The following is an 18877-nucleotide window of genomic DNA, read 5'->3' as shown; positions in this document are numbered from 1 at the left end:
AATAGACCAACACCCACCTCACTACAGTCTCCTTTAAGGTACCTGTAGAGGGCGATAAGGTCGCCCCTGAGCCTCCTCTTCTCCAGGCTGAACAATCCCAGCTCCCTCTGCTGCTCCTCGTAAGACTTGTTCTCCAGACCCCTCACCAGCTTCGTTGCCCTTCTCTGGACTCGCTCGAGCACCTCGATGTCCTTCTTATAGCGAGGGGCCCAAAACTGAACACAGTACTCGAGGTGCAGCCTCACCAGAGCCGAGTACAGGGGGACAATTACTTCCCTAGCCCTGCTGGCCACACTGCTTCTTATGCAAGCCAGGATGCTGTTGGCCTTCTTGGCCACCTGAGCACACTGCTGGCTCATATGCAGCCGACTGTCAACCAATACTCCCAGGTCCTTCTCTGCCAGGCAGCTTTCCAACCACTCATCTCCCAGCCTGTAGTGCTGCTTGGGGTTGTTGTGCCCCAGGTGCAGGACCCGGCACTTGGCCTTGTTGAACTTCATACAGTTGGCCTCAGCCCATTGGTCCAGCCTATCCAGATCCTCCTGCAGAGCCTTCCTACCCTCGAGCAGATCGACACACGCACCTAACTTGGTGTCGTCTGCAAACTTACTGAGGGTGCACTCGATCCCCTCAACTACATAATTGATAAAGATATTAAAGAGAACTGGCCCCAGTACTGAGCCCTGGGGGACTCCACTAGTGACCGGCCTCCAACTGGATTTGACTCCATTCAGCACAACTCTCTGGGCCTGGCTACCCAGCCAGTTTCTAACCCAACGAAGCGTACGCCAGTCCAAGCCAAGAGCAGCCAGTTTCTCGAGGAGAATGCTGTGGGAAACAGTGTCAAAAGCCTTACTGAAGTCAAGGTAGACCACATCCACAGCCTTTCCCTCATCCACTAAGCGTGTCACTTTGTCATAGAAGGAGATCAGGTTCGTCAAGCAGGACCTGCCTTTCATAAAACCATGCTGACTGGGCCTGATCGCCTGGTTGCCCTGTAAGTGCCGCGTGATGACACTCAAGATAATCTGCTCCATGAGCTTCCCTGGCACTGAGGTCAAACTAACAGACCTATAGTTCCATGGGTCTACCCTCCAGCCCTTCTTGTAGATGGGCATCACATTTGCTAGCCACCAGTCAACTGGGGCCTCCCCCAGTAGCCAGGACTGCTGATAAATGATGGAAATCGGCTTGGCCAGTTCTTCCACCAGTTCTCACAGTACCCTTGGGTGGATCCCATCCGGCCCCACTGACTTGCATACATCTAAGTGCTGTAGTAGGTCACCAACCATTTCCTCATGGATTGTGAGGGCCACATCCTGTTCCCCATCCCCTTCCACCAGCTCAGGGTACTGCGTATCTAGAGGACAACTGGTCTTGCTGCTAAAGACTGAGGCAAAGAAGGCATTAAACACCTCAGCCTTTTCCTCATCTCTTGTCACTAAGTTTCCCCCCGCATCCAGTAAAGGATGGAGAGTCTCCTTAGTCTCCTTTTCATGTTAATGTATTTATAAAAACATTTTCTGTTATCCTTCTGATCACTCATGCCTTTCCTGTGATTCCTACTCCTAGAGGAGTTGAGAGGTGCAGAAGGAGTTGAGAGGTTGAGAAGGAGCAGCTTGAGAGGTGTCACTTGAGGGTAGGAGTGATAAAGGCCTACAGAAGTACTCAGAGGCTTTCCTCACACTGACTGAGGAACATAAGTCCTTCTGTCAGCAGACTTATACCTATAGCGGGTGATAGGAACATCTGTCCCATCAAGCTTAACCTCTGCAGGGTGGAAATGGATACATAAGTGTACTCCTATCAGCTCTATCAAACACTTTTGAAATAAACTCAAAAGGCTTACTGGACAGAATGGACAATGTTGTGTCTTTTATCATCTAGGTAGTATTATGGGGAAGGAATAGGAGGAAAGAAAAATAATTGCTTTTTCTGACTGGATTCAGATGCAAAAATGTCCCCCTGTCCCCCCCTCTGCACCCACATGCACACACACGCATACACACACACCGGGAAATCTGTGAATTGCACATTCCTAGCTCAGTACTTGTAGACAGCTTTTCGTATCATGTGAACAGGGCAAATGGGCTGAATTAAATTTATTAGGTCAGGGCAAGATAAAGTCCACCTTGTAGTGTTGCTCTGTCCTCAGGTTTGAAGATTTTGCAGATCAAGATGCCCTTAATTCTACTTGTCAGTCATTTGTATGAACTGACAAATAGGGAAAGGTAGTTGCATATGCAGAGTAGAAACAGTTACGTCTTTAAACAGAGGGAGAGTATGTGGCTTGTCTCTATACCAGTATTTATCTATGCACTTCATGTTGTATTTGCAATGGATGTTGAGCAGACCATGAAGCAAACAGTGTCTTTGTCCTGAAGAGCATCTAATCTAAGGAGCAAGGAGAAATGTCATATATATAATTACTTTGCCATAGGAATGAGACTGCTTCATCTGGCAAATTACAAGACTACATATTTGAAGGAATAATTTATTGGAAGAAAGTAACTTGCTTTACTGAAATAACAGCAAGTACCTGGAAAGAGGTAGACTAGAAAAGATTAAAAGTGATTTCATAGGCAGGAATCAGAAAAGACCTGGAACACGCACCAAGCATTTTCTCATTGTATTCAGATGAAGCCAGAAGCTGGCACATAAAGAAGATGCTGTAACTGTTAAGTTATGATTGGACTAGATGATCATGGAGGTCTTTGCCAACCTTAAGGATTCTACAGTTCTATGAAGATATGGTTTATTTGTTTGTTTAGATTCAGCTGGAAAGAAAATAAGCATCTAAAACTGCTGCATACTCTAACTCTCATCCAAATCAAAATTTAGACAGGCTATGCAGAAATTCTTCCTGTTTTCTTCAAGGATTCCCCTTCCCCCTCCCCCACCCCCCTTTTTTTTTTTTTTTTTTTTTGTGAAGGATTAAGGTTGTCTGCCACTCAAGAATATACCAAATGATATAATTTATCCAGCAAAGTAAATGTCAGACAAAGCCCAGAGATATCAGTTGTTAAATTATCAGTGAGTCTAATAACAGCTTTTTGTTTGATTGTTTGTTTAATGCTAAAAGAAAATAAGAAAGCAGAAGAATTGAAAGAACATTGGGCAAATTCCACTTGGTTCCCTTTATGGTTCAAGCAATGGTTTGGAGTTTCCTTGAGTTCATGGTAGCAAAATAAAACAAATCATACTCTTTCCATGTGGATTGGAAACCATGTCTAGCAACAGAGGAAAAGCAGAGACTCAAAAAAGAACTGGGAGAAAGCACAACATTTTGGAGCAGGCTTTGTATAAATGAAGGTATTTTGGGGCATCTTTACTTATGCCCATGTTCATGTGATACAGAGTTCATTCAGACTAAGGCCCTCAGCTAATTCACTTGCTGTCACATCATAGCTTTAGACAATTGCAATCCTGAATATTTTAAAACTCATTTTACTGATTACAATAGCCACAATTTCCCATCAGCCATGCAGGGCTGTCACTGTGGTTCACTGGATATACCTCAGCCTAATGGCAGAACCAATAATGTGCATAACTGATAGTGTCATGCCAAAATCAGCAATACACTGCTGATTTCAGTAACCCAATTTAGAAGAGGAGGATCAGTTAAAGAAAAGTTAGCATTAGCTCACAAAAGCACTTATGACCTGTTTCCAAAGGGCAATGACAGAGCACTGTTGCGGTTTAACCCGGCCGGCAGCTAAACACTGCACAGCCGTGGTGGATCTCTGGGATGGGGGAGAGAAATGGGAAAGTTAAGCCTGTGAGTTAAGACAGTTTATTAAGACAGGAAAATAATAATAATAATAATAATAAAGATAATAGTACTACTACTACTAATGTGTATGAAACAAGTGATGCACAATGCAATTGCTCACCACCCGTTGACCGATGCCCAGCCTATCCCCAAGCAGCCAGCCCCCCCCCCCGGCTAGCCACCCCTATATATTGTTTAGCATGACGTCACATGGTATGGAATACCCCTTTGGCCAGTTTGGGTCAGCTGTCCTGGGTCTGTCCCCTCCCAGCTCTTGCTGCACCCCTAGCCTGCTCGCTAGCAGGACAGAGCGAGAAGCTGAAAAGTCCTTGGCTTAGTGTAAGCACTGCTCTGCAACAATTAAAACATCAGCATGTTACCAACACTCTTCTCATCCTAATCCAAAACATAGCACCCTGCCAGCTACTAGGAGGAAAATTAACTCTGTCCTAACTGAAACCAGGACATGCACTTTGGTAAAAGAATTATATGACTTAGATTAGGGTTTAAAGTGGCTCTGGGAATTATCTGTCATCTAGAAGTAAAAGAGCTGATATCTGTCGTAGTAAAGGTGTAAGATGTATTTTTTTGTAGGTTCTATCATTGGGTATTTACTTTTTTTTTCCTGAGAATCAAATACATTTTAAAATACATTATTAAATATCAATTAAGTAGCCAGGTTCTCATTTAGTTTAAAAGGAAAACCTGCAAACCCCTGTCTGTTGTGTGCTCCAGGCTCAGGGGGCTACGCAGGAGCACAGCTAGTGGAAAAGAGAAGGAAGAAACAGAGGATGTTTAACATTCAGAATTTGTCCACAGCTGATAATTTATTGGAACTCATCTGTAACAAGGCCTGGCACTGATTTATAAGTTGATTTGAAAAATAAATAAAAGTGATAGAAACCTGCATTCGGTTTTAATGATAGACTGTTGCAGCGTGAAAAGTAAGGATATGAAACATTGCAAGGAAATTAGATATTATGCCCTGAAGACAACTGCAGCTACCAGCCCATTAATTGTTAGATATTTATTATTAAAAATTTCTTTTCATGAGTGACTGCAGAATATTTGCGCTCTTAAAGTTGTTGAGTTCTGACATGAATGGAGTGTATGAAGCTCATTTTTTTTCTCATTTTTTCTCTGTGTGCGTGTGTGTATGTGTTTGTGGAGCTGACAAGGTAGCTGACCCCCAAATGTGATGAATCTTTACTACACAATTACAAACACTCAAGTGCTGCCTCTGAATTAATACTGAATAGGATAATGAATGCTGGGAAGTTTGTTTCTGCTCTGAATCTCAATAGCAAGGGGCCTGTGGGTGCCCTTAAACGGCTCTCTCTGGAAGCACAGAGGACCTGACTGTTCTCAGTGAAATGAATAGCATCTCCAAGGGGCTCTGGGGGTTCACATCCATAGCCTACCATTGCGTGGGTGCTCCCAGAATGCCACTGATCACTTGCCAGGTGCTGCAGAAAGGAGGAGACAGGTAGCTAGAAAACAAACAAACAAAAAACAGCCATGTGTATCAGCCATACCTAAAGGAAGGTACGTAAAGTATTAAAGTATTTTAACAAGTGCTCTAAAGCTCTTGGCAAACTGAAGCATTTTATCATGTCTTAAAAATACAGAGGACATTTGATCAAATAAATTCTAAACAGTTCACGGAAAGGCAAGACCACCTAATATGTTCTCCTACTTCTCCATCCTTGAATTACAGAACAACCAGCATTGCTGATCTTTTAAGAAAGCAATACCTAAGAGAGAGAGAGCATGCATCTGACTGATGCATATGAGGCATGGCACAGGGAGCTGAGTGCCTGTGTGCTGATTGCCACATTGCCGGCTGAGCATGTGTGCTGACCCGCCTGTATAAATACAGACGATAATTTGCCCTTTCTTTTAAAAGCATTTTGAGATCAACTACTGCAAATGGGAGACAGACAGGGAGACCAAAACAGAATGTTTTATTATTACATGGTTATATTTCAGTAGTATCTACAGTTAAGAGATGTTACAAAAATACATAATGAGGAATGGTCCCTACCTCAATTGGCCTGTGATCTACCTGTCTCTCATTCTGCTATGAATTATTAAGAGCAGTAATAGCAATTAAGTGGGATAATAATGTGGTTACAGAAACTTTTTGGAGGAAGATCACATTTTAAACATTTGCTACTCAGAATGTCTGAGGCGAGCATTATGATCCTGGGCTTGTATGGCATTCTGAACATAACAGGGAACTCTTACTCTACTACAGGGAAAACAATGTGTGCATCCTTGTTCCTCTTTCCCTTCCAAATTGTATAAGGCAGTTCATCCCCATTTCTCCATCCTCCTTTCACTTGGAAAACCACCTCTCTAAAGCAACATGCACTATACAAGTGAGGTTTTCAAAAACTGAGCAGGGATGCGTTCAGCCCATAGTAAAAAGTAGCTGGTACTTCGTCTTTGTGGTGTGAACATTTTTCTCTGTAATGACATATCATCTACAGTCTACCTAAGAGTTATTTCCTCCTGTTTCTAATGAAGATAAAATCTGGGAGGCCACATTTCATTTACAGAACATGGGTTTAGAAAGGAGGAACATTTTACGCAGTGCAAAGAAGACAGGCAGCTATTAAAGAAGATTCACAGTTGTAGGCAAATATACTAATGGTGGGGTTAGCTCTTGAAATGAGAATTTATAACATGCCTTAACCTAATCCCTCATTAAGATAATTTATTCCCACCCTCAAGGTTTCACATCACAGCTCGCACTAGGCAAATAATTAGTAACAAACAATTCATTTGATCAATTTCAACTCTTTTTTAATGAATTGTCAGCCCACACAGTACAATTTTCTCAAATATATTTATTATTCAACATTATTTGCCAATTTTTGTTACAAATTTGTAGTCTGTTGTTTATTGAGGAGGAGTTGGGTGCTGTATGGTAGCTAGACAGGGCATTGTGAGTGGATGCAGAAGTCACATGGCATAACCGTGTTCTCTGTCTGGGAAGTGGGATATAGAGATGAATTTTGTGAATACTCAGGCTTTCAAAATTTGAACTAAATAAAGTTGAGTGCACATACATTTTAATCCATAACTCGCATATGACAATGGCGGTTCTTTGCTTTGCAGTCACATTGTTTTAAAGACTCACAACTCCTTTTTATAGTGAGCTGGGAAAAGGATCTACTTCTATTTTGCTGCTGCGAGATAGCATACTGCCATAGAGAAGGTTACAAACCTTTGTGCTAGTTAAGATAGCCTTAGGCAGTTACTGCATAGGAAATGTTTCCTGAATGAATCTCCAGCAAGCGTCCAATGCTTGCTGAAGCACTGACTAAGCTCTTTGCCCAGCTGCCCTTCTGCCACTGTGGAGAAACCTGTGGTAGCCTACTTCGTAAACGTGGCATCTAGAGGACTGACAGGCTGTGAAATGAATTGGGGTCTCTGACATGGCTATATCTGGGCCACCACCACAGAAGCCCTGGAAGGTATTTTCAAACTACATTTTTCATGTGGTTTCAGTCAGAATGAGAGCAGTTATCACACTAATGAAATTCTTACATCCCTGTCAGCTGAGGGGAATAAAGCCACACAATGCCATTTCCTAAAACAGCAGCATAAAGCCACTGACTGAATGCATAGCCTATAAAAAAAAGAAAAATACAGTGTATAATAAACAGTCATGGTATAAACGCACCAGACTGGGGAGTTGCAGGGCTGCATCAGATTCACCCCATATGGCATTCCTGTGCCAATATTTCTCTCTTCTGTGCCTGTGGAGGTTTTTGTTGCTCTTCATGTGAGGACGACCGCCTGTTGATTGTGTTGGAAGCTAAAGGACTGATTCTGAAGATGTTGAAGGCCAGCTCCTTACTGCTAGGTTGTTTAAGGACCAGCGAGGCAGAGTTAGGTGTGTGTGTCACCCTTTACAGTGATAAGTAGGTGGTTTAAAGACTGTCACTAGACAGTACTGCAAAATTAGAAAATTCATTGAAGATTATGTTCCAAGACAATCAGGTAGCAAATGCAACTGAAGTGCTCAGCCTCACCTCTGCCCTACAGTGATAAAAAGCTGCAACTACTCAGCAACAGAGAAGCATTTTAGCAGCTGAAACTAAACACTTTATAAACAATGTAATACATTTTCCTGCAATGCTTTATCCTTCACATGCCTGGATACAAAGCAAAAAAACTGCATGGGGGATTTTTTGAGAGAGGGTGAAGTGTCAAACTATACTGTTCTGGCTGGGGACAGTTACAATTTCCCTGTAAAATTTATGGTCTGTGCATAACATTATCAAAACCTTAACTCAATTTTAATTTAGCTCAAGGATTTCCTTAGGATAAACTATTAGAAATCCGTTACATGAATGCCAATTAAGAAACTCAAATGAAGTATTAGTATGCAATATTTCTAATGAAGACACCATTAAAAAAAATAAAAAGACAACACATCCACATCACCCCTTACTTCAAAAATGGCTAAAGCAAAGAAAAACAAGTTCACATTTTGACCATTTTTCCCCCTTTGCTTGCAGTTGACGTACTGTTTTAGAGGACTTTTAGAGTGGCCAGCTCTCCAAAGCATGGCTTAACCTATTTCTCCACATTGAAAAGGCAGTTTAGACCTCCTGCTAAATCCCCGTCCCAGTATAACTTTGGAGGAGAAACAAGTGTCGTGAACAGATTCACTGCTATTGATGCTTCAGCTACAATACTGGGGAAGGATAAATAACAAAATTAAATGAAATCATTTGTAAAAGTGCTTATTCATTTTTTTATCATAAAACTGGTAACATATGTTGCATCTTTTAGAGAAAACACACGCACATATAAGACTTAACTCTGTTCTCTATTCTTTCACTTCTCTACTACTTGCTAGGAAAATGCCCAAGTAGACTGTTGTACAAAGTGGTGGGATACTGTCCCTCAAAATTTTGCTCCACATACTTCAACATAGCCTATAATTTAGTATCTCTGGCAAGATTACATCCTTCTCAAGAAAATAAGAACTGAAATAGACTCCAGCAGCCAAGATGACTGGTCTGGTAACAAGACCACTGGATAAAATACTCCTATTCACAGTACTCCTGCGAATCCAGTTCTTTATTTCTTTTGGCTTTTAATGGTATCATTAACTAAAAAGATGTAATATGCCATCTTAGATCAAATGCTTTTTTGTTATGCACAAATTGTTCTTCCTCAGGTTTTGTTTTCCTGAAGAAATCTGACATTGCTGCCACCAAAATATTCCTTACATACTTACTCCAAGAAGTAAAGCTGCCCTCAGCTCAAGCCAAATGCTACAGAAGTATAGTTATTCCAGTTGATCTGTGGAGTTTGAGTTTAAATTGCTGAAACTCAGTCCCAGGGAGGAGTTCTATTTCAGTTCAGCAGATTTTAAGCTCAGCATTTTTAAAGCAAATACTTTAAAAATTGTTACTTATTCTGGGTAAGAAGCAAGTTTCATGCATATTAATTGTACGAGGTCATAGTAACACTCTGTCCTTCATTTAGAAGGGAAAGGTCTCTTAAATACTTCTACTTTAGGGAAGATGCTCTCTCTCTCTGGGCAGAACAGAAGCACTAGCTTTTTTTCTGAGGTTTCTGTTCTCCTCGGAAATGTAAGTAGCATTTAGTCTTATTGCACTGAAATAACAATAGCTCTGCAGTCTGTGCTGCTCATATGACAAAAGGCTTTACAGTACATTGTGCAATGGACTACATTCAACAGAATTTGGATGAAGCTGTAGTTACTGCACATCTTGCAAACAAAGTTTTTTATAGACAACCATAGAGAAACAGGGAGATGTATCTGAACAGAAGTTTATTAATCCCTTGTTTAAAAAAATCTGTAGTGTCAGCTATAGACTTCTGAGTAACAAATCCAAGTAAATCACCTGATTTGCTTTCGAATACCAGCATTCCAGAGGCAAAGAAACTAAATTACGTTAGAGTCATAACCATCAGTTATTCCATGCAGTCAAAATAAATCAACAATTGACTACACACATTGAGAGCTAGTCAGGATGTAGCTCATACATTAACCAAAATGAAATTACACCTGTTAGAAAAATGTGTTTTTATCACTAGAATAATAAAAAATATAAATCTGTGCTTAATAGGAAGAGCATGTTACTCCCTATAGCAATGTGCAGCTCACAGGCTACTAGAACTAGTGCTTTGGTAGTTGCATATTAATAGACTCTACAAGCAATGGCACTTGATATGATGTTTCTCCTTCATCTTTTCATGCAAAGAGAGCTCCAAGGTTATGAGACTACATGAGTATTCAAGGAAGCATGGCTGCATCTCGTTGCATGAAGAAATAGTACATATACCATTGGCTCAGAAGGATAACAAAAGAATAAGCCCACGAACACTCCATAGTGGCTCATTTGTCATGGTGTAAAATAGTAGAAAAATTACTTGTATAAAACTAGTAACCAGGATACCAGGCTTTAAACTGATATTCTCCAGTTAGAATAAAGGAGAGAAAAAAAGAAAAGGGCAAGAGCAGAGGCACAAATACAGAGATAAAACTATAAGCAATCTGGTGTAGGTTGCTCCCTGACAAAAAGGAACAGCACTCTTCTGAAGGACCACTTCCTCATGTAGCTATCTCAGCTTCTTCTGTTGCTGCCTTACAAAATCCATGGGCAGAAAAAAAAAAAAAACAAGAAACTTATTTTTGTGAGAAATAACAGAGGCAATGGATGCACTGCCATCCCTTCCTGCTGGGGCAATTTTGAAAGGATGATGCGTTATATACCATCCTATTTGCTGTTGTGATGAGCTTCATACATGTACCATTATTTACTACATGAGGCTGAGAAAAATAACACAGGTTAGCAATTCTATTGAAGAGAAGTTATAATAATAGAAATGAACAAATGGAAGAAGAGATGCAGAAAGCTACTTCCGTGAGTCTCAGCACACTAAACTGAGAGGATAAAGGCTAAATACTGAAAACTACTTACAAAAAAAACCTGTCCTGCATAATAGTAATTTGGAAAAAAAAATACAATAAAAAAAATTGAACTGAAGCTCCCTAATCTGTGCAAACAGAAGTTATCTATGCTTAAAAAAAAATACATTTTATCACATAGTCGTTACCAAAAAGAGAATAGTTAAACTCCATCCAGTCATAGCTCTGAAAGAAGAAATCTAGGACCCCAAAAAAGCCTCATACTAAAGCATGTACAGCTTCCTTCTTCAGTCACCTGCATGTGTACCAAACATGATTCACAAGCACGGCACAGCTACTCTCAACTCTGAAGGACTTGCAAAGATGATGACTGAGAGGAGCCATCCTATTTCCAAACAGGAAATATCCTATTTCCAAACAGGTTTCTGGTCAAAGTTTACGTTTGAGATTAATCTGTCTTCATGGTGGATCTTCACAGACTGCGAGGGAAGCTTTGCACACATGGAGGCAGTACAGAGCACTCTTCTGCGGGGTTTGAATTTGGCATTTTCCAAGCAGGAGAGCAGTTAAGGCTCAAGAGGATTTAGAGATTTTTCTTAGATTACTTTGAAAAATCCTAGTCCTGATTCTTAGTGTCATTACTGAAGCCTGTGTTGTATCTGTTGCATTCAACATTATACAATGGAAAAATAGGATAGCCAAACATTAACACTCTTGCTGTCCAGTGCATATGGATTTTCATTTCTCTCCTTCACTTTCTTTCCTCATCCTACCACAGTGGAGAAATATAGCCAGTAAAAGAAACTGCACTGCACCTTTCTGATACACAGCTATACCTCTGTTCTCCATATGAATTCAGCTCTCAAAAGAAAGCTAACTATCCTAAGTAGTGACATTTCTATTTAGAAACCAAACACGTATCATATGTACACAGTCCATGCTTCAAATTGTTGGGGGAAAAAGAGCTTTTATCCGGGAAAGTGTGAGAAGTATTGAAGTTGTCCTGCAATGCAAAAATTACCCAGTCTGACATTGTCAATTCATACTGCCTCTACCTATATGCCTTGGGATCCAAAAGCATGAGGCAATACGTGGCCTCATATCAGGCAAGCATGCAATCCTTGCTGTTTAATCATGGGCTGCTTTAATCCCAGGAGAAATGGAGTTTGGAAACCAAGCTTGTATAGTCACACACGAGTCACTAAGTAAGGATAAGGAGTTCAGGGAAATTACGTGTGATTCATACCACAGATTAGCCACTTTTAACTCACTTCTTACCTATATAGCTATGTAGAATCTATTTTCTTTTGTTAAAATCAAGGATGCTGATACTGCTTAACAGCAAGAATATGGTCTTCATTTAAAGAAGCCCAAGCCCTCTGTCAGATTTTAGCATCAATTGCATTGCACTGGATAGTCTATTTCCCACTAAAATGATTTTCCAGTACCAAAATTTGGAGAGTAGGCAAAATAAATAATCCTAACTTTAGGCTAGTGCAACAAAAGATTAAAGGCATGTTAAAGCCTAAAGAGCTTAAATACTGCGTAGTTGTTGCCTGAAGCCTATGTGAACTCTACTTTATGCATTAAAGCCTTTCAGGGGCCCCAAATCCTCTTTGTAGAAGTGTCTGTGATTGTCCAAATCTCATGATGGCAAATATGTATCTTAAACTAAAACACCCACCAAGTTCAAAATAAATAGGTATACCTTTACCTGTATGCAAGAATAAGCAGATTTACAGGATTAAGCATGAGAATATTGATATAGCAGGCTACATCTAAAGAGACAGTGAGCCACAGAGAAGTCATTTATCTTTCAACAGCACTGCTCACCACTGGATGATATGGCTTTTCTCTCCTCAGTCACAGTATTATGAGCCATGCCACCCCCTCAACTCTCTTCTGATAGGGTACTTTTAAACCACAGATGGGGCACTTTAATTCCTATTGCTGTTTCACTCATGAGGGACAACTATTTAGCTGGACCTGGCCATTCAAATTAAAGCTAAGACAGGTGTAACTCACTTATCTGTACATTTGGGTGTCTCTACTTTCTATACATAGCCTATAACATAATCTACTTCCTGAGAACAGACTATAGTGTCCTTATTTTCTCTGCTGAGAGCTGTTTACTTGTAATGCTCAGTCCTGCAAAATACTGTGCTACTTCTCATGTAATCAAACCAGTATGAGTTCTTGCAGTTTTGAAGTCACAAATAAGCACAACATGAGGAAATACCTTTGTAGTATGCAGCCAGAAATGCATAGAAGACTGGGCTGCAGAGCTTCTTATGTGCTGTTGGGGTTCAAGCATTCAACCTGCCATAGTAGTTTGGTTTTGATTTTATATGGGACTAGGACTGCTATAGAACAAAGATTTCTGCTCATGTAAATGCCTGATAGAGCACAATGTTTAAGTGGAATTTATACCTGCGTTTTGAAGAATTCAGAAGGCACCTATCACAGCTGACCACGTTGATGCAAAAACAGTGGAAATTAACAGGCAGCAAGCAGCGTAACAACAGTTTTAACGGATACATCGTGCAGTATCACATGCTGTACTAAATCATGCCAGAGTGTGGTATGAGCTAAATGCAGAAAAACAAGAGCAACTTTAAACTCCTTTAAGGAATACATTCAATAGTTCTGTGCTGACAACATCAAATTAATCTACCAATTTCTTGCATTTGCTTCACATACTTCATTTTGCACTAGAACAGGTTGCCCAAGACCATGCCCAGAAAGTTTTTGAGTATGTGTAGTTTGCATCCTTAGACAATCTCTCTAGGCAACAAATGCCAGTGCTGTCATGCTTTCAGTATAAAAAAAAAAGTGTTTCCTGATGTTCAGGTGGGAGGTCCTGTGTTTCAGTTTGTGCCCATTGCTGCCTGTCCTGTCACTGGGCACCCTGAAAAGAGCCTGTCTCTGTCTTCTTTGCTCCCACCCCTCCTTCAGGTATTTATACACATTGATAAGATCCTCCCCCCCCCCCCCCCCCAAGACTCCCCTTCTGAAATCTCAGCTTTTCTTCGTAGCATACTCCAGTCCCTTGTACCTCCAAAACCCCCTTGTCCTGGGAAGCCTGGAACTGGACATAGTACTCCAGGTGTAATGAAAAAATTGCAAGGTAATACTTTAAATATAACAAAGAACAAGGGAAGAGGAAGCACAAAGCTGAGAAATCTAGCAAAGAAAAACATATTAAATATCCAGAAGTGTAGAGAAGCAATACACTACTACCACATTTAAGAAAAAATTTAAAAAGCAATTGATCCAGATATAGAAGAGTTACACTAGCACTACATTCTAAACTGAGTGCATGCATGCTCTTCATTGCATTACTGTCTTTGCGTTTCTATGAGTGAAGATCAAAAAGATACAAATCTGGCATTATGCTCAGTTCCTTTTGTTATAACAATTTCTTGCAGCTTTCAAATGACAGCAGCTTTGGCCAGTTGTAAAGTGGACAAAACTCGGACCAGTAACCTGAAAGCAAAGGATATGCTTCACCTACCACTACTACTTCTGTCCTGTTTGTAGAAAACAGGACAAATCAAAAACACAGTAACAATGCACAAAATGCAAAGAAGCTTTAAACAAAAAACACAGGAAGCCTATTTTATGGCTTCCTGAATTTAACTTTAAATCATGCTAGCATAGACCACAGAATAGAAACAATTCAAGATCTCTAATGCTGGGGTAAGAGAAACTGAGTTTATATCGGTACTGTTTCATTTCAGGTATGAAAGGGCTCTGTTGGACTTGGGGCATAGAGCAACTGAGGGTATTAACACCTATTCCCTGCTCACCACAGACTTACTACTAAGGCAACTTTGGGCAAGTCTGCTTCATCAGTGAAATGGAGATAGGATTTTTCTGTCTCATAGGCAAGAATAAAATTAATGCCTATAAACTGCCTGAATAGCCAGGAGTTTTATATTAAGTATTTTTATATTAAGTATTAATTTTAATATAAAGATTTTTAAACAGGTGAAAGAAAAACTTCCAGTAACAAGTTCTGAGCTATTACCCACACCATACATAAAATCCCTCTGGAAACAAAGTATGACTCCATTTAATTACTTCCCTGACTTGAGTTTTCTTATTATTTCCTGCCCTGCAGAGTATACATGCAATTCTGTACCCTTTCCTAAACAATAAGCAAACCAAAAAGCTGCCATGACTGAACAACTGAACAAGCAGTGGTCAAATGTAGGATAAGGGCTTGTTTGTGCATTGGAGGCATAAAGAAAAGAAATAATTAAAACAAACCAGGTTAGAAATGAAGGCACTTATTAACATAGAAGATTACTTATAAGTAACTTATTTCCTCCTCCTTTAGTTCGCAAAGGCAAGCAAAAGAGATTTTCTTGGAATATGGAATAAGGTCAAGGAGTTAACTCATAGATGCACTTTGCAAGACCTTTCCAAAAATAATGGAACACATAGAAGTAAAGATTTGTTGGTGGAGGAAAAAAAAATTAAAGAATCACCCAGGCTGTCATAACTGATATGAAGCAGAAGATATGGAATGTGACTAATTTGTTATAGCACGATGTAAGCCCTTAAATGCAGGAATGGAAAGCTGAAACAACCCATAGAGCATCAACACAGCATGTTAAAAAGGAAAAGAGCATCCAGAAGACAGTTACAGAGCTAAGGAAGACAAACAGGAAACACTGTATGGCTAAGTGTGCACTTGCAGCCCAGAAAGCCAGCCGTATCCTGGACTATGAGGTTGGTGAGGCACTGGCACAGGTTGCCCAGAGAAGCTGTGGATGTCCCATCCTTGGACATGTTCAGGGCCAGGTTGGATGGGGCTTTGGGCAGCCTGGTCCAGTGGGAGGTGTCCCTGCACATGGCAGGGGGATTGGAACTGTGTGGGAAAGGAATTTGCAGGTGGCTTTGCACTGTTTCACACGTCCCTGAATTAGAGATAATGAGGAAACAAGCGGTAGAAACAGAAACTTGAGCAAGGTCAAGACAAAGTAAATTGGCTACAGTGTTAAAGATGAGCTTTGGGCAGTGGCCAATTGCTGGCTGGCTCGAGGCGTGTGTGTGAGGGTCTCTAACCAATTGTATGACAGATTCAGGCCCGTGGACAGTGCGTGGGGCTACGGGGAAAGTATATGTAGTAGTGAAAAGAGGGCAATAAACATCTCCTGTTCAAGAGCCATCAGGAGTCCATGTCTTGCATCCCTTCAGAACTGGATGGGCTTTGAGGTCCCTTCCAACCCAAACCATTCTATAATACATCTTAGGTTAAAATACTTGGTAAGTTCATCCCATGCGAGAGGTTAAAAAAAGAAAAACCAGTTTAATGCAGAATAAGGAAAGACTATAGGATAAGGGAAGGGTTCAGAACATTAGTACTTCCGCAGTTGTATTCACAATACACGTGTATTACAATAATTAGTAGTCTGATAGTACTGACCTTAGTGAAATACTGAAGAAATCCACTGCACAATTACTTTGGTATTAACGTGTGCTAAGTAAATGCAAAAATCTACTGTGAAAGAAGCTACAAATACATAGTAATTTAGGAAACTCCCTCAGTCCTTCAAAGGAGGCAGAGATGGAGGGCATTACAGAGGCAAATAGCTGATATCAATGGAGACCTTGGGCATCCTTAAATTTCAGTGTGAACTTCAATTGCATTGTAACTAGTTCTTATATCACAGTTTTTGTGTGAAGAGGAGAAAGCTGTGTAGGATGAGAATAGGAAACAAATTATTCACATTATATTTATACAGTAAATTTTATGGTGACATTTTTTTTTTTCCTGTAGTTTCATAATGCCTACTGTGAAGAGTCCAGGAACTGATGAATATAAAATGCAAAAGTTATTCCTATCAGCCTACATAACATTAGGAAGGGTTAACCAACACAACAACATAACTGCTCTCCCATGAAAAATAAAGAATTTACAGTTATTTCTTAAACAAGCCCTTACTCATATTTCATAGACAACACAAAACAATATACATATACAGTACTGAAGATCCTAAACCCAAATTCTGTAATAAGAACACTTGGAGGTCTGTCAGATTCTCTTACTTGTATGTGCTATAAAGCTCATTAAAAAAAAATACAGCAATTCACTGAAACTGTATGTTTTTTTAAACTTCAATGAAAGCATGAAACTACATAGACCATGACAGGTGACAAGTTATGAGCTGCTCTCACTTTTGTGAGCATTTTCTTTCACACACTTACATATTGTTGAGTAACAATTACTAAACTTACACCTATGAAAATAAAAACCTGACAAATTTATGCTGTGAACACTAAATCTACAGTACTTCTTTGTCTATAAAATCACATTTTAAAGTGCCAAATACCTGTAAAACAAACCCATTTTCTATAGTTAATGAAATAATAAAAATTCCAAACTTCCCTTAATGTGTGCTCCAGTAAGTTAGTCTTGTACACAATCAAGGATAAATTCTAAGGCAAATCATTGTGAACGCTATGCTCTCCAGAAGAAATACAAACAAAATTGCACTATAATAGATGTGTGGACATGGCATGAAGGGACACGGTTTAGTGACTGGAGCCAGTAGCTCAGGTTGATGGTTGGACTTGATCTTGAAGGTAATTTCCAACCTAGATGATGCCATGGTTCTATATAAACTGTTCTGCAACCTACATAATATATATTAATTTTTACCAGAAACTTTGGGATTTCTAAAATTTATATTATCTATTTACAGAAAACAGATCCCATATGAATTATTATAACTTCTTGCATGTATGATAGCTTTCACATAATTTGGTTCCCTGAAGTTCAGTAAAGTTTAGCAACAGACAGTTTACAGGTGACAAAACTGAGACTGAAATACAGTCACTGATGCTCAAATGCTAATTACCAAGTTCTGCCAACCTGGACAGCGCAGCCGACGTTCTACTCTGGAACTTTCCTTTCATTGGTTCAAAAACTGCCCCTCTTTTAAGCCTGATAGGTAATTTAACCCCACTGCAGAGGGCAACTTAATTTAGGGAGAAGAATGAATTGGAATAAAGACTTGATAAATGTTATGGGGAAAGAAAGATGTATCTGTCCCCTTGATTGGTCCAAAGTACACTCTTGCATCAAATCTTACGTTGTAACCCTTTTTCATATCTTACCATACAACTTTGGCTGCAACATGAAAATATCAGTGATAACCATAGCCATCTCTCTATTTCTTTATTTCAAGGTACATCCGTTTGTCTAGTTCATACCTCCATACCTAACCCAGGACACAATACATCATACAGCAGCTAGGAATTCAAAAATGAAAGCTATCACACTCACAATGAAATCTCATGACTTGCCAACAATAGGTGTGTATATAGGTTGAAGGGCTTTGCTGACATATCAGAAGTAGCTTGAGCACTAGAAACAGCACAGTTAGTGCAGCTCAGCACTCATGCCAACACAGCTACATTATTCCCTGCTCTATTTTATAACACACCTAATATGTCATGCTAGCCACCAAATCATTAAGCAAAATTTAAGGCACACTTTTGCCTGTGCTTTGATTACAAGCTCCTTGGTAGAGCAATTCTTCCTAAAATGTGCACAATGTTTGCCAGACATTTGATTACTTTCATAAATTAGCATTTTTAGCAGAAGGCAATACATCCTGTGTGATTTTTCAATTTTTTGTACATTCTTCCTGATTACACAGTTCTATCGTCAAATTTACATTTCTTTAAGTTGATTAAATCATTCATTCTGTATGAAAGAACACAAAATAAGATGCATCTAAGGGACACAACAACAAAAAACACTGTAACTGTGTGAACAATGAACTGTAAAGCAATTAGTATTTTTAAAGTGCTATTGTTAAATACATAAAATGAAAGAGAAGGCAAATGATTCAATAATGAATTGAATATGAAAGTAAGAGAACAGATCTTACTAAATTCCAGCAATCTTTTAAATTCACAATGAAAAAGAATGACTGGTAGTACACTGTAATCCTGTCATTAAATAAAGAAAATTGTAGTTTGTACCATAATCCTCAAATTCATCACAGGACCACACAGAGACCGACACAATAAATATCCCAAATACAGTAGCAGATGCTGTTATTCTTTAGTCCAATACTGAAAATAAACAATTTTGATTTGAAGATATTAATTCAGAGGGCCACCTTTCATTTCTCTCTACACCACTATGACATGGAAGGCCATAG

The sequence above is a fragment of the Cygnus olor genome, chromosome 2 (assembly GCF_009769625.2).
Source record: "Cygnus olor isolate bCygOlo1 chromosome 2, bCygOlo1.pri.v2, whole genome shotgun sequence".
NCBI classification, from domain to species: Eukaryota; Metazoa; Chordata; class Aves; order Anseriformes; family Anatidae; genus Cygnus; species Cygnus olor.
This window is presented reverse-complemented; position numbering follows the sequence as displayed.